This window comes from Sus scrofa, chromosome X (genome assembly GCF_000003025.6).
Source record: "Sus scrofa isolate TJ Tabasco breed Duroc chromosome X, Sscrofa11.1, whole genome shotgun sequence".
Taxonomy (NCBI): domain Eukaryota; kingdom Metazoa; phylum Chordata; class Mammalia; order Artiodactyla; family Suidae; genus Sus; species Sus scrofa.
Window position 1 is genome coordinate 3,094,896 of NC_010461.5, and position 12,143 is coordinate 3,107,038.

Here is a 12,143-nt window from a genome sequence, read left to right on the forward strand (position 1 = left end):
AGGCATGGAAAACAAACCTATGGTTACCAAAGCAGACTGAGGGGATAAATTAGCAGTTTGGGATTCATATACACACAATACTCTATATAAAAGAGAGAAGCAACAAGGTCCTACTGTACAGCACAAGGAACCATACTCAATATCTTGTAATAACTGATAATGGAAAAGAATCTGCGAAAGAATATATATAGATAGATATATGTGAAAGGAACATATCGACAGATATATCTGAACAGCTTTGATGTACCTTAGAAACTCACACAACATGGTAAATCAACTATACTTCAATCCAAAAAAAAAGAGGTGCTACTATGTATAATATAGATAATCCAATATATAAGGATATATCATCCAATACAGGGAAATACAGCCATGATTTCGAAATAGCTTTTCACGGAGTGGAATCTAAAAATCTTGAATCACTATGCTGTCACCTAAAACTCATATAATAATGTAAATCAACTCTGCTTCAATCAAGTTTTTAAAAACGTGTTTATAGTTTCCCACTCAGTGTGTTCCTAGCGCAATCCTCAAGTAGGAAATGATCGGAAGCAGGACAGCCAGAGAACATCCGTGGGCTCTGATCTCTGCACCTGCTCCCCCTGCCACCCAACACACACACACTCCTGTTCCCCTTGACTGTTTCTGAGACCAGTCTGATGCTGCAGGCTGAGCAGCCAAAGCTGGCAGACCCTCCAGGTAACCTCACCCACACCCCTGCCACAGTTCTGACCCAAACACGGGGGAAGCTGATAAATGAAACACGAAAAATGATACCATGGGCAAATCCATCACGGCTGCAAGAATACAACCAGAGCCCTTTTCTGTGTGCCACAAAAATAAACACAGACTCCCAGGCACACCTCTCGTCACTGCCAATTACAGTGTCTTTCACCTTGATTCTTCTTCTTTTTTTTTTTTTTAAAGGGATTCAAAAGTTTCCCTACGTTTCTTTTCTTTTTAATGTAGACAAATCAGCATCTCAAAGAAGGGCACTTTGCAAAACCCTAGGTCTTTCTCCACCTAGCCCCTGGCCAAAATAATAATAATAATAATAAGGCACAACCAGCCAAACAAAAGCAACTTTACAGTCACCACAGGGGAAAAGGGGGAGGGATAAATTACCAGTGTGGGATTTGCAGATACAGGCTACCAAGTATAAAATAAACAACAAAGACCTGCTGGATAGCACGGGAACTACCCTCAATACCTTGTAATAACCTGGAATGGAAAAGAATCTGAAAAATATCTGTAACTGTATCACTTTGCTGTACACCTGAAACTACGACAACATTGTAAATGAACTCTACTCCAATTTCAAAAAAACGGCGCATGAGCCCAGAGGAGGGATGGATTCCTGCTGTCTTTTAAGAGTCAAACAGGGGGAAATGGTGAGTTATGAATCAATAGACATACAGTTTATGTTGCACAATGTATTCCATCTCTTGAGATATAGATCATGATGGGAGATAATATGAAAACAAGAATATATACATATATATGTATGTATGTATGTATGACTGGGTCACTTTGCTGTACAGAGGAAATGGACACAGCACCGTAAATCAACTCCAAAACTTCTTTAAATGATTTTTATTTTTTCCATTATACTTGGTTTACCGTGTTCTGTCAATTTTTTACTGTACAGCAAAGTGACCCAGTCACACATACATATATATATTCTTTTTCTCACATGACCCTCCATCAGGCTCCATCATAAGTGACTAGATAAGAGTTCCCAATGGTAATCAGCAGAGTCTCATTGCTTATCCATTCCAACGGCAATCGGCGTGTGCATCTATGAACCCCCGATTCCCAGTCCATCCCACTCCTCGCCCCTGCTTGGCAACCCCAAGTCTGTTCTCCAAGTCCATGAGTAAATCCTTTTTCTAAAAAAGAAAAAAAATCCTAGAAGTACCATATGATCTGGCAATTCCACTTGGAGGTGTAAACCCAGAAGGTTTCAAAGCAGGGTCTCTAAGAGCTATTTGTACACTCATGGTCGCAGCAGCATTATTCATGATATCGAAAAGCTGAAAACCACACACACATCTGTCCATTGACAGATGACTGGATAAATAAAATGAAGTATACACATACAATGGAATATTAGTCTGACACAAATTCTGCATGAACCTTGGAGACATTATGCTAATAAATAACGCATCATTAAAAGACATTTAATGATTATCATTAAAAGACAAAAAAAAAACAAACCAGTTGAACACGATGAAGAAGTTCTAGAGTTATGATATAATATCGTACCAACAGTCCACAGTACTTAAAACTGTGTGGCACTTAGATCTTGTGATATCTGTTTTTACCACGATGTAATAGGGTAAAGACCTATGCCTGGGATAGTAACTTCCAGAGCCCATAATGCCTTCATCATCCAATCAGGTATTAGCCTCGTGAAACCAAAATGCTCACCAGTATCAAGACACCAAATCAGGAAGCTCCAATTCTGGTCCCCCAAAAGAGGGCTGGTACTGTGGCAAATCACTCTTTACAGCGCATACAGTCAATAAATACATAAAAGCACCCTCTGTACAGCACAGGGAAATGTGTGTGACTGGGTCACTGTGTGGTACAAGAGAACTGGACAAAACACTGTAAATCAACTACGCTTTCATGATAATAAAACACAGGAATTCCCGTTGTGGTACAGCGGAATCGAATCTGACTAGGAACCATAAGGTGGAGGGTTCAATCCCTGGCCTCGCTCAGTGGGTTAAGGATCCGGCCTTGCCATGAGCTGTAGGTCACAGATGCAGCTTGGATCCTGTGTTGCTGTGGCTGTGGGGTAGGCCAGCAGCTGTAGCTCCAACAACCCCTAGTCTGGGAACTTCCATATGCCGTGGGTGCGGCCCTAAAAAAAACGATTGATTCATCAGTCCATCAATCAATACCAAAAAAATAAAAAAAATAAATAAAAGCACCCAAACAAAACTCAACGTTCTTTCCCCTCATTTCCAAAGAAGCTGTAAAAGCACAAGCCATCTCATTATATACCCTCCGGAAAGAAAGACGCATTCCCGCGAGGTCCTGCTCGGTTTTTTCCCCCGTCACTTTCTCTCTCTCTCTCTCTCTCTCTCTCTTTTTTTCTGTTTTTCATCAATTCAATACAAATTCACCTCACTCTATATTTTGGTCTGTATTTCTGTCAGGTACCACTTCTGGGGGGCGGGGGGAGGGAGGCGGGTTGGACCAGAGAAGAGGCTCATTCTGGAAACTGATTTGCTGCAGCAGGTGGCGCGCAGGGGTTCCGCACACACCTGGGACAGGTGAGCCCAACAGCGAAGGTCTGAAGTGAGGTGGCTTGGCTCTTCTCCCTCTGTGTGCGGATCGTATGAGCCTTTGACTGCGCTTTGGCGTCGCAGATTCGCCACAGGACGGAATTCTTCTAGCTATGCACTCAAAGCCTGGGAATGGCCAACTTCAAAATTCTAGGCGGTACCACGTTTCCCCCCCCACCCCCGGCCCTCCCTTAATCATTGGTGCCACTCTGCCCCTCCCCAAGAATAATGAGGAAGAGTTTCCCATCGTGCCATTCTTTAAGCAAAGAACAGAAGAGGCTTTGAAAGGCCCCATGTAGCTTGTTTAGAGAAAAATGACAAAACTGGAAAATATTCACGGAGTGAATGGCCCATGAATAGTAGCAGCCCACAACAGATGACCTAATTGCCTGAAACCACGTGGCCTCAATTTTGTGCATCTCTCTGCCTCTCCTTAACTGAGCAAAAGCTGAATATGTGATGTGAACCTGGGGGCTGACAAGTTTAAGAAATCAGTTGTTGCTACACCGAAGTCAGAGTCTGCATTTTTTTTTTAACCTAATTAAACGGAAGAGGAAGTGTCTCTTCTGAAAAGATGCAATATCCAGAACTTTTTTTTTGTTTTAAACTGGGCAACTGATTGAAGTGAAACCCTGAACATAGTTTCATCATCTGGGAATAAAACGTATGCTCGTAAGCGTTGAGAACATAGAAAGAATACATTTCTGGTTTAGATATTAAAAATATGTTCCTCGCGCTTCACTCTCACATATAAAAAATCAGCTCTCACCGAGTTTGGAATTTAAATGTTTGAACCAGAGGAGCTTGTCTTCAGAGTGAGGGCTTTAAAAGACTTTAAATATTTTCATATGGTCGTTTCATTTGAACCACATAAATTTGGTCAAGAAGTTGCCCTGCTGACAACACCCAGCCAGGTAATGAAGGTTTATAATACAGGGCACCAATTAAAACCTAAGAACAGTAAACCCAGGCCAGATCCCATCCACTTGACTATTTACTTTTGTGAGAACCTTCTCTGGGTTTGTTTGTTTGTTTTTGTTTTTGTTTTTTTTCTTTTTTCTTTTTTTTTTTTTTTTTTTTTTTTTTTTTGCTGGGGTCCAGGCATAAAAGCACCATATGATAAAGGTTCCTAAAGACATCCTTGGACATTCAGAAAGCAACTGAGTGTGTACAGAAACACTCTCATCTTTGTCCGGTGACCAGAAGCTTTCCACAAATTACTACAAAGAGAAAAACGAAAAGGCCGAGTTCAGAAATAAAGAAAAAAAAAACCGTAGACTTATTGTCTATATTTCAGGCGAAAAAAAAAAATGAACTTTTGAATTTATTCACTTGTAAATGTAAGAGCATGGACAGCTATACCTGCTTTATCCACATTCCGTGGGAACCAGTTCCTGACCAGGTATCTTATCTCTTCTTAGACTTGGGTAAAAATTAGCTGGACGGCTGGTTACAGGGCCAAATGTGTATCCAGCATGCTTTCATTTGGGAAAGGAAAAAAAAAAAGAATACAAAGGAAAGCAACAATTCTTCCACCCGAGAAAAATATGTCAAAACACCTCGAAAATGGCATCAAAGCACAGTCATTATTAATGAAAGTGCAATGATCATTAACTCCCTGCTCGAAATCATTGTGGTTTCCAAAAAATTCAACCTGTCATTTTCATCCAGTGATTTAAAACTGATGAAGTAATTTTCCACTTGCTCCATTCTGGCCCTGACTATTTTCTTACCTGTCAAGGAAAAATAGTCTTTAAAATAGCCGTTATGGATACAAATCCTTGGGTAACAGAATACTATGTATTTAATTTGGAAAAAAATAAGTATTTGCAGAGGCTTTCCGTGAGATTCTCATGTTCTTCATTTAGGGACACATTAAAAAAAATTCAGATGTTATTATCTGGAAAGAAGGGGTGAATGCAACCATGTGCTATCAGCCCCCCCAACACACACACACACACACACACACACACACACACACACACACACACAGAGTTCAACAGTCAGCTTCTGCTGCAGCCACACAGGGAAATAGACCCTGGCGACTGTCAGGGTCGCTCTTAACCTCTTCCCACCACCAACTGAAGGCAGAAAATATAATTTCCCACTCCCCTCATCTGACTCCACAAAAATACAGATCTCTGTGCCATGAGATCACTTCTCCAACCTCTGGCATCCTCTAGGAAAAACACGAAGCCTCTCCTTCAAACCGGGCAGCTCTCAGAGCAGCTGAGGTTGCTTTGTTCTGATAGAAAGTCAGGTCTCGACGCCCTGGTCATTTAATTTCTCGCTGAAGCAGCTACCTCCCAGACAAGGTCTCAGGGATGTACTTCCGTGTTGCCTGCAGAAGCCTACATACACAAACTGCAAATTCTTTCCATCAGGATAACTTAAGTCTCCCCAAACTTTCTTATTTTCTCTCTCTCCCCCCACCCCCTTTCTTTTTTCTCTGCGTCTCATCCCTCCAACCATGCTAAGTGCCGACTCCCGAAAACGAAGCCAGCTTGCACCACCTCGCATTAGGAAACATGCAACGCGTTGTGGGTACGGAAGCCGGACCAGCAGGTGGATCCCTTCAAATAGCATAGGATATGAACACAGAAAGCCGATTCCCCCAACTGACCAAATAGGGGGGAAAAAAAAGAAAGAAAGAAAGAAAAAAAATCCAGTCAAATCAAAAATGAAAGGAAGAATCCACACTACCACCTTGTGGACTCTGCTCGCAAGAACAGCACCTGCTCAGTTCCATAACCCCCATCCGACAACCCTCACCCCCAAATTCTTAAGTTGGGTCCAAATGACAGATTGGGATCCGCGGTCCTGGTTACCCCAGACTCGCCCAGGCTCTGCGCTCAATTCGCCGCGCGCGCACCGAGCGCGGGCGCGAGCGGCCACCGCGGCACGAGGCGGGAGCCACCCCACCGCCACCCCCTGGACCCCGACGCTGCCTCCCGCACCCCCCTCCCCCCCCCCGCCAGCCCCGAAAGGACAGCCCAATGGCTTCAAAAATAAAAAGAGGCCCACACCTGAGAGTCGGTTCAGAGGCAGGAGTCAGAGAAGAGGAAAGCCGCAGCCAAGAAAAAAAAAAAAAAAAAAAAAAAAAGCCCGCTGGGAAAGGGGCGGGGGGATGCAGAGGACGTCCTCCGGGCGCCCCTCGCCCTCCGAAAGGGACATCCATTTCCAGGGTGGCCACGGGGATGCGGGGTGGGAGTGACCCCCCGCTCCCGCCCCCGCCGCTCCGGGAAGAAAGGGTGCTGTGTCTGGCGGCGTGCGGGCACCGGAATGGTGCGCCCGGGCCCAGGACTGCGCGGGGCCCCGGGCCCGGATCTGGGGGCGCAAAGCCTCGGGGACCGCCCCGGACACCCGCGCGGAGAACCGAGCCCACGGGTTCTCCGAGGGTCGAAAGATCCCAGGCAGGCTGAGGGGCGGGGCGGGGGGAGGGAGAGGGGGCGTCTGGGAGACTGAAGGATGCCTGCGCGCCCTGAGGAGGCGGCGGGCGTCCTGGAGAGCCTGAGGGGGAGGGGACAGGCAGGGGGGGGAGGTGGAGGCGGGGACCTCCGCCTCGTCTCCCGCCGCAAGTGCCCCCACCCCCCGCTTCAGCTGCAGCCGGGCGACACATTCCCCCCCCCTTTCACCCCCCAGCCCGCAGGTCAGGCCACACGAGTGCGAGCGCAGGCCAGGGGCGCCTCCGCCGAGGCCTTGGGGAGGGGGCGGGACTCAAGTTCACTCGCTTTTCCAAGCTCTCACAGACCCTTGCCCACCTCCACTGCCCCCTGCCCCCGCCCCCAGACTTTGGGCTCGCCGAATCTCCGCCACCAGTTCCGCCCGCTGGATTGGGAGGGGGTCAGGCCGAGCTGCGCGGGAAGATCTAGGGGCGGGGGTTGGGGGGGGGTCAGGATGAAATCAGCTGGGGAAGCGGGGACGGGGGGATAGGCGGGATTTGAAGCGCGGGACAGCGAAGAGCTTTGGAATGGGGGGGGGGGCGGTTGTCTATTACGTCGCCCAAGGCTACTGGGGTGGTCCGCGTATTGGAACCGACTCCCCAGACCCCCGCCCCCACCTCGGGCAAGAGCACTGGCCCTCGGTGCACCCCGCGGATTGTGCTCCTGGGAACAGGGGCGATGGCTTCCGCACCCCCGAGACCCTGGCTGGGCTGCCCGGAGCCTGTCCCCGCAGCTACCAACTTTTGTGGTCCTCCAGAAGAGCAGGCAGCTCGGGGACGGCGCTCCGGCGGCAGCTGCGTGCCCCTCGCCGAGGTCCAGGCCAGATCCAAAGGCTCGAGAAGAAGCAGAACCACCAGCTGCCCCCCTCCCAGCCCCCCACCTTCCGCCGCCTGCCTTCCCCCAACCCACACGCACGCGAAAGGGGAGGGGGGGCGCAGGGAGCCCGCTCCCCAGCTTTGCAAGAAACAGCGCTAAGCTACCGTCGTTTCGTCTTCACCTGGGGTCTCTGGCGCGCCCGGGTCGCTCCCCAGCAAAGCCCAGCCAGGTCCTAATCAATCACGTGCGTTATTTCGTGCATCACACAAGCCGTCATCTTATCCAAGGCCAGCAGAGGCAGGAGGGGAAAAAAAAAAAATCGCTTAACGCAAACCCGGCCAAGCCTGTTTTCCTTTTTTTTTCTCTGGTTAACCCAAAAAATGCACCCCGGGAGGTGGTAGCTGACAGTTTCCTTAAAGAAGAAGGAGGAGAAAAAAGCCCGTGGTTGCTCACACTTTCCAGAAGTCCTTCAGCCTTCCTCTCCAGTCTCGCTTTGCAGAGAACTGGCGCTTTGCTCTTTCTCTCCCTGTACTGCAGATACATTTTTTTTTTCCCCTCCTCTCCTCGCCACACTCTTCTGTTTATTTGTATGTAACACAGCGCTACTTTGTAAACACATCACACACGGCCCCAGAGCCGTTCAAACAGCTGATTGCAGCAAAATGCTTCCGAACCACCGTGGTCCCGAATCTTTTTTTAAGTCAAAAGAAAAAAAAAAAATGTAATGTTTCTGTGGAGACGGGCACGAAAGCTTGCACAGGACACGCCGTACATATATGTCCACACACTCCCACACCTAAGAAATGGGGCGACAGATGGAAGAAAGTCCATCTATCCAAATTTTCAAAATTAAAAAAAAAAATTTTTAACGTCGGATGAATTGAACCGCAAACGTTAGCAGTCAGGCTTATCATCTTCGGCGGGGGAGCACACACAAGTCAAAATGTTAAAAAAAAAAAAAAATAAGGCTTTATAAAAAAAATAACCCAGAGACACATCCTAAAACGGCACCTACCTTAGCCGTGGAAGAGCGGCTTCGACTGTTCAGTGTTCTTTTTATATATCCAGATTATTCTAGCGAACCCTGGCCGAAGGTATGATTCAGGAGGATGTGCTGGGGCGCCTCGGCTTTCTCGAATCCCAACCGGATTTGAGCCCCCGAAGGCATGTGACGATGGATCACTAACGCGGCCGTTTGGAGGAAATTCGTTGTTTGTGTCGTAAATAGTCTTATGGGGAGGGAGAAACGGGAACACGGAGCACGAAGGGCAGCGTGAGGTCTGAATAAAAGCTCTGTATGGAGAGACAGAGACCGGTCTGCAAGAAAAAGAGAGATTGAAGCGAGAGGTCCTGATGGCTCCCAGCTCCCCCTCTGCTATTGGACCAAACTGAATGAAATTTACAAAGCCAGCAGCCAATGGATCTCCGCAGTCGGCCCCATCACTACAGAAACCACATCCACAGCTACAAGCGAATGCAAAGAGCAGCTAATCCCCAGTGCAAACCAGCTGGCACCGAGCGATGCCCGGTGCTGGTGCCGGTGCCGGGTGCCGGGGTGGTGGAACAGGTGAGCGCGTCTCACGGGGCCGCCGCCGTGCCAGAAGCGCACAAGGAAGCTTCCCTTCCCTGCCCGCTCCAGATAGCCTTCAGAGACACCAAACACGCTACCGTATTTGCAAACATCTTAACTCTTGCAGGCCATGCTGTCCCAGAGAGAGTGCCAGCAGTGTGAGCTATTCCCAGGAGTCAGGCTGAAAAATGTGTTACTGTTGCTGGATGTTATTGTGCCTGTATTGGAAGCAATGACATACATATATAATGCGGCATATAATATATATGAGATAGCTATGTAGGCAGCAAAATTAGAATGAAGATCTGTAAAGGACAGAAGCTTTTTTATGTCGAGGTGATGGGTTAACGCCTTTGGGGGTTTGTGTCTTATTCGGTAATGATTCCTCCGCCCCCCCCCCCCCCCGCTGACCCCCTTGGCACGTGGAAGTTCCCTGGGCCAAGGCTCGAACCAGCCACAGCAGCTACCCCAGCCACGGCAGTGACAATGCCAGATCCTTAACCCACTGCGCCCCAAAGGAGCTTTCTATATAGTAATGATTTTGCAGAATTAAGTACTAGACATTGCTAGCATCTGCCAGTTATTTTGAAACAACCTCCCTTGGAGTTCCCATCGTGGCTCAATGGGTTAAGAACCTGATGCAGTCTCTGCCTCTTTGAGGATGTGGGTTCCATACCTGGCCTCACTCAGTGGGTTAAGGATCCAACGTTTTTGCAAACTGCAGTGTAGGTTGCAGATGCAGCTCTGGTCTGGCGTTGCTGTGGCATAGTCCAGCTGCTGCAGCTCCAATTAGACCCCTAGACTGGGAACTTCCATATGTTTCAGGTGTGGCCCTAAAAAGAGAAAAAAACAAAAGAAAAAAGAAATACCTTCTCTTCAATGTGGGGAATCCAGAAAATCATCTTTCCCAGCCTGCTTCAAGTTGAGTGCTGTGACCTGGTATTTTTCATTGGGTTTAGAGGGATCTGGCTCTCTGTTGGGCCATGTCTGAAGTTCCTTGCTCATAAATCAGGGAAGGTTATATAGTGTGGCAATCTGAACACTGATTCTCTTGTTCAAGTTGCCTCTGACCTTAGGTGTGTGTTTAAAGGCTTTGCCTGGGTCTCAGCCTCTGCAATATGAAGCAGATAAAAGGAATCACTCGCAATATCTTTGAGATATCATATTTGATGCAGGACTAGACATGCAAGAAGCTCTAAATAAATATTTGCTTTTCTCCACATTATTTCACAGGCCTAGGAATTTCTTTATGGATGGAAAAAACATAACATCTCTTATCCATTAGGCATCCTCAGAGTTGCTTCTGCATTTAGGCAGCAAAGGTACGCATCCAGCCTGCTGTAATTACTTGGGGTGAGAGCATAATTAGGGATTCCTCAGAAGTTTTGAGAGAGGGAGTCTTGGGGAACATAGGGAATAGGGTGAACACCGATTTAGGGTACCTAGTTTCAGATCAAGGGTCTTATCCTTGCTTGCTTGAACCGGTAGGAAAAGTCTGTTAGGTTTTGTGAAAGTTAGGGACTAGATATATTAAACAGTGATTAAAGTAGTTTTCTTTGGGGTTCCTTGGGATGATTAAATGGATAATATGCATGAAAATACCATTTATGATAGAACACTGTAAACCAACTATAATGGAAAAAAATAAAAATCATTAAAAAAAAAACTTTACCAAAAAGATGCATGTGTGAGTGTGTGTGTGTGTGTATCATACATATAGATATAAAGACCTATTTTAATCACTGTTATAGATACAATATACATACATAAAATTGATACATATCTAATAATAGAAGAAACATATGTCACATAAATATATATCTTTCTTCTATCATTGAATAGATATTTAAGATCTGGTAACATAACTGGAAGTTCCCTTGTGGCTCAGCAGGTTAAGGATCTGGCATTGTCACTGTTGTGTCTCAGGTCACTGCTATGACACAGGTTTTGATCCCTGGCCCAGGAACTTCCATATGCATTTGGCACTGCCAAAAAAATAAAATAAAATAAGATCCAGTAACATAATAGCATGGCTAGTAAATATAGCTTTTCCCCCAAATTAGGGACACATATCGTTACAGATACAAAGATATAGAAATAGAGAGATAGATATAAACATATATTCTTCCCCAAGTAGAATTTTTTTTTTTTTTGTCTTTTGTCTTTTTGTCTTTTGTTGTTGTTGTTGTTGTTGTTGCTATTTCTTGGGCCACTCCCGCGGCATATGGAGGTTCCCAGGCTAGGGGTTGAATCGGAGCTGTAGCCACCGGCCTACGCCAGAGCCACAGCAACGCGGGATCCGAGCCGCGTCTGCAACCTACACCACAGCTCGCGGCAACGCCGGATCGTTAACCCACTGAGCAAGGCAGGGACCGAACCCGCAACCTCATGGTTCCTAGTCGGATTCGTTAACCACTGCGCCACGACGGGAACTCCTCCCCAAGTAGAATTTAAAAGCAGAACCTCAAGTTGAACACAGTAATTCCTAGCATGCCGGAACATCGTAGGATTGACCAAGAAAGTGCGAATTGATTTATAAATGTCTCAAGTATCTGTTGAGCACAAGCATAATCCTAAACACGGAAAAATGCATTTGTGAGTAATGCATATCCATTTATTTATTTATCTTTGGCCGCACCCTTGGCATGCGCAAGTTCCCAGGTCAGGGATGGAACCTGTGCTACAGCAGCAACCCGAGCTGCTGCAGTGACAACACTAGATACTTAACTCGCTGCCTCACAAAAGAATTCCACCTCCATTTATTTCTGAAGAAGCATACAGTCTAGTGGAGAAGGGAGCCAAAAGCATCAGAAGGGGAAAAAAAAAAAAAGATGACCAGAAGGTATGAAAATACCAATGACTTATGACATCGTAGGATTCCTGGAGGTAGGCGTGATGAGGAAAGGCTCTTCAGAGAAAGAGTGCTCTCAGCAGAGAAGGGAATAGAACAGAGAATACACCTGGCTCCACATTGAATCCATGCCTTCAGCTCTAATCCCTGTGCTCTGCTGCTTGAGT

The 12,143-nt window shown here is 46.7% G+C and overlaps 1 protein-coding gene across 1 annotated transcript in view; it reads right to left on the bottom strand.

Annotated features, from left to right (window-relative positions):
- The window catches only part of LOC100624109 (neuroligin-4, X-linked), a 402,428-nt gene extending 393,499 nt beyond the window's left edge, over nucleotides 1-8,929 (bottom strand). The window contains 1 exon segment of the mRNA XM_013990859.2: nucleotides 8,571-8,929. The gene's annotated coding sequence lies outside the window, so the exon portion shown is untranslated.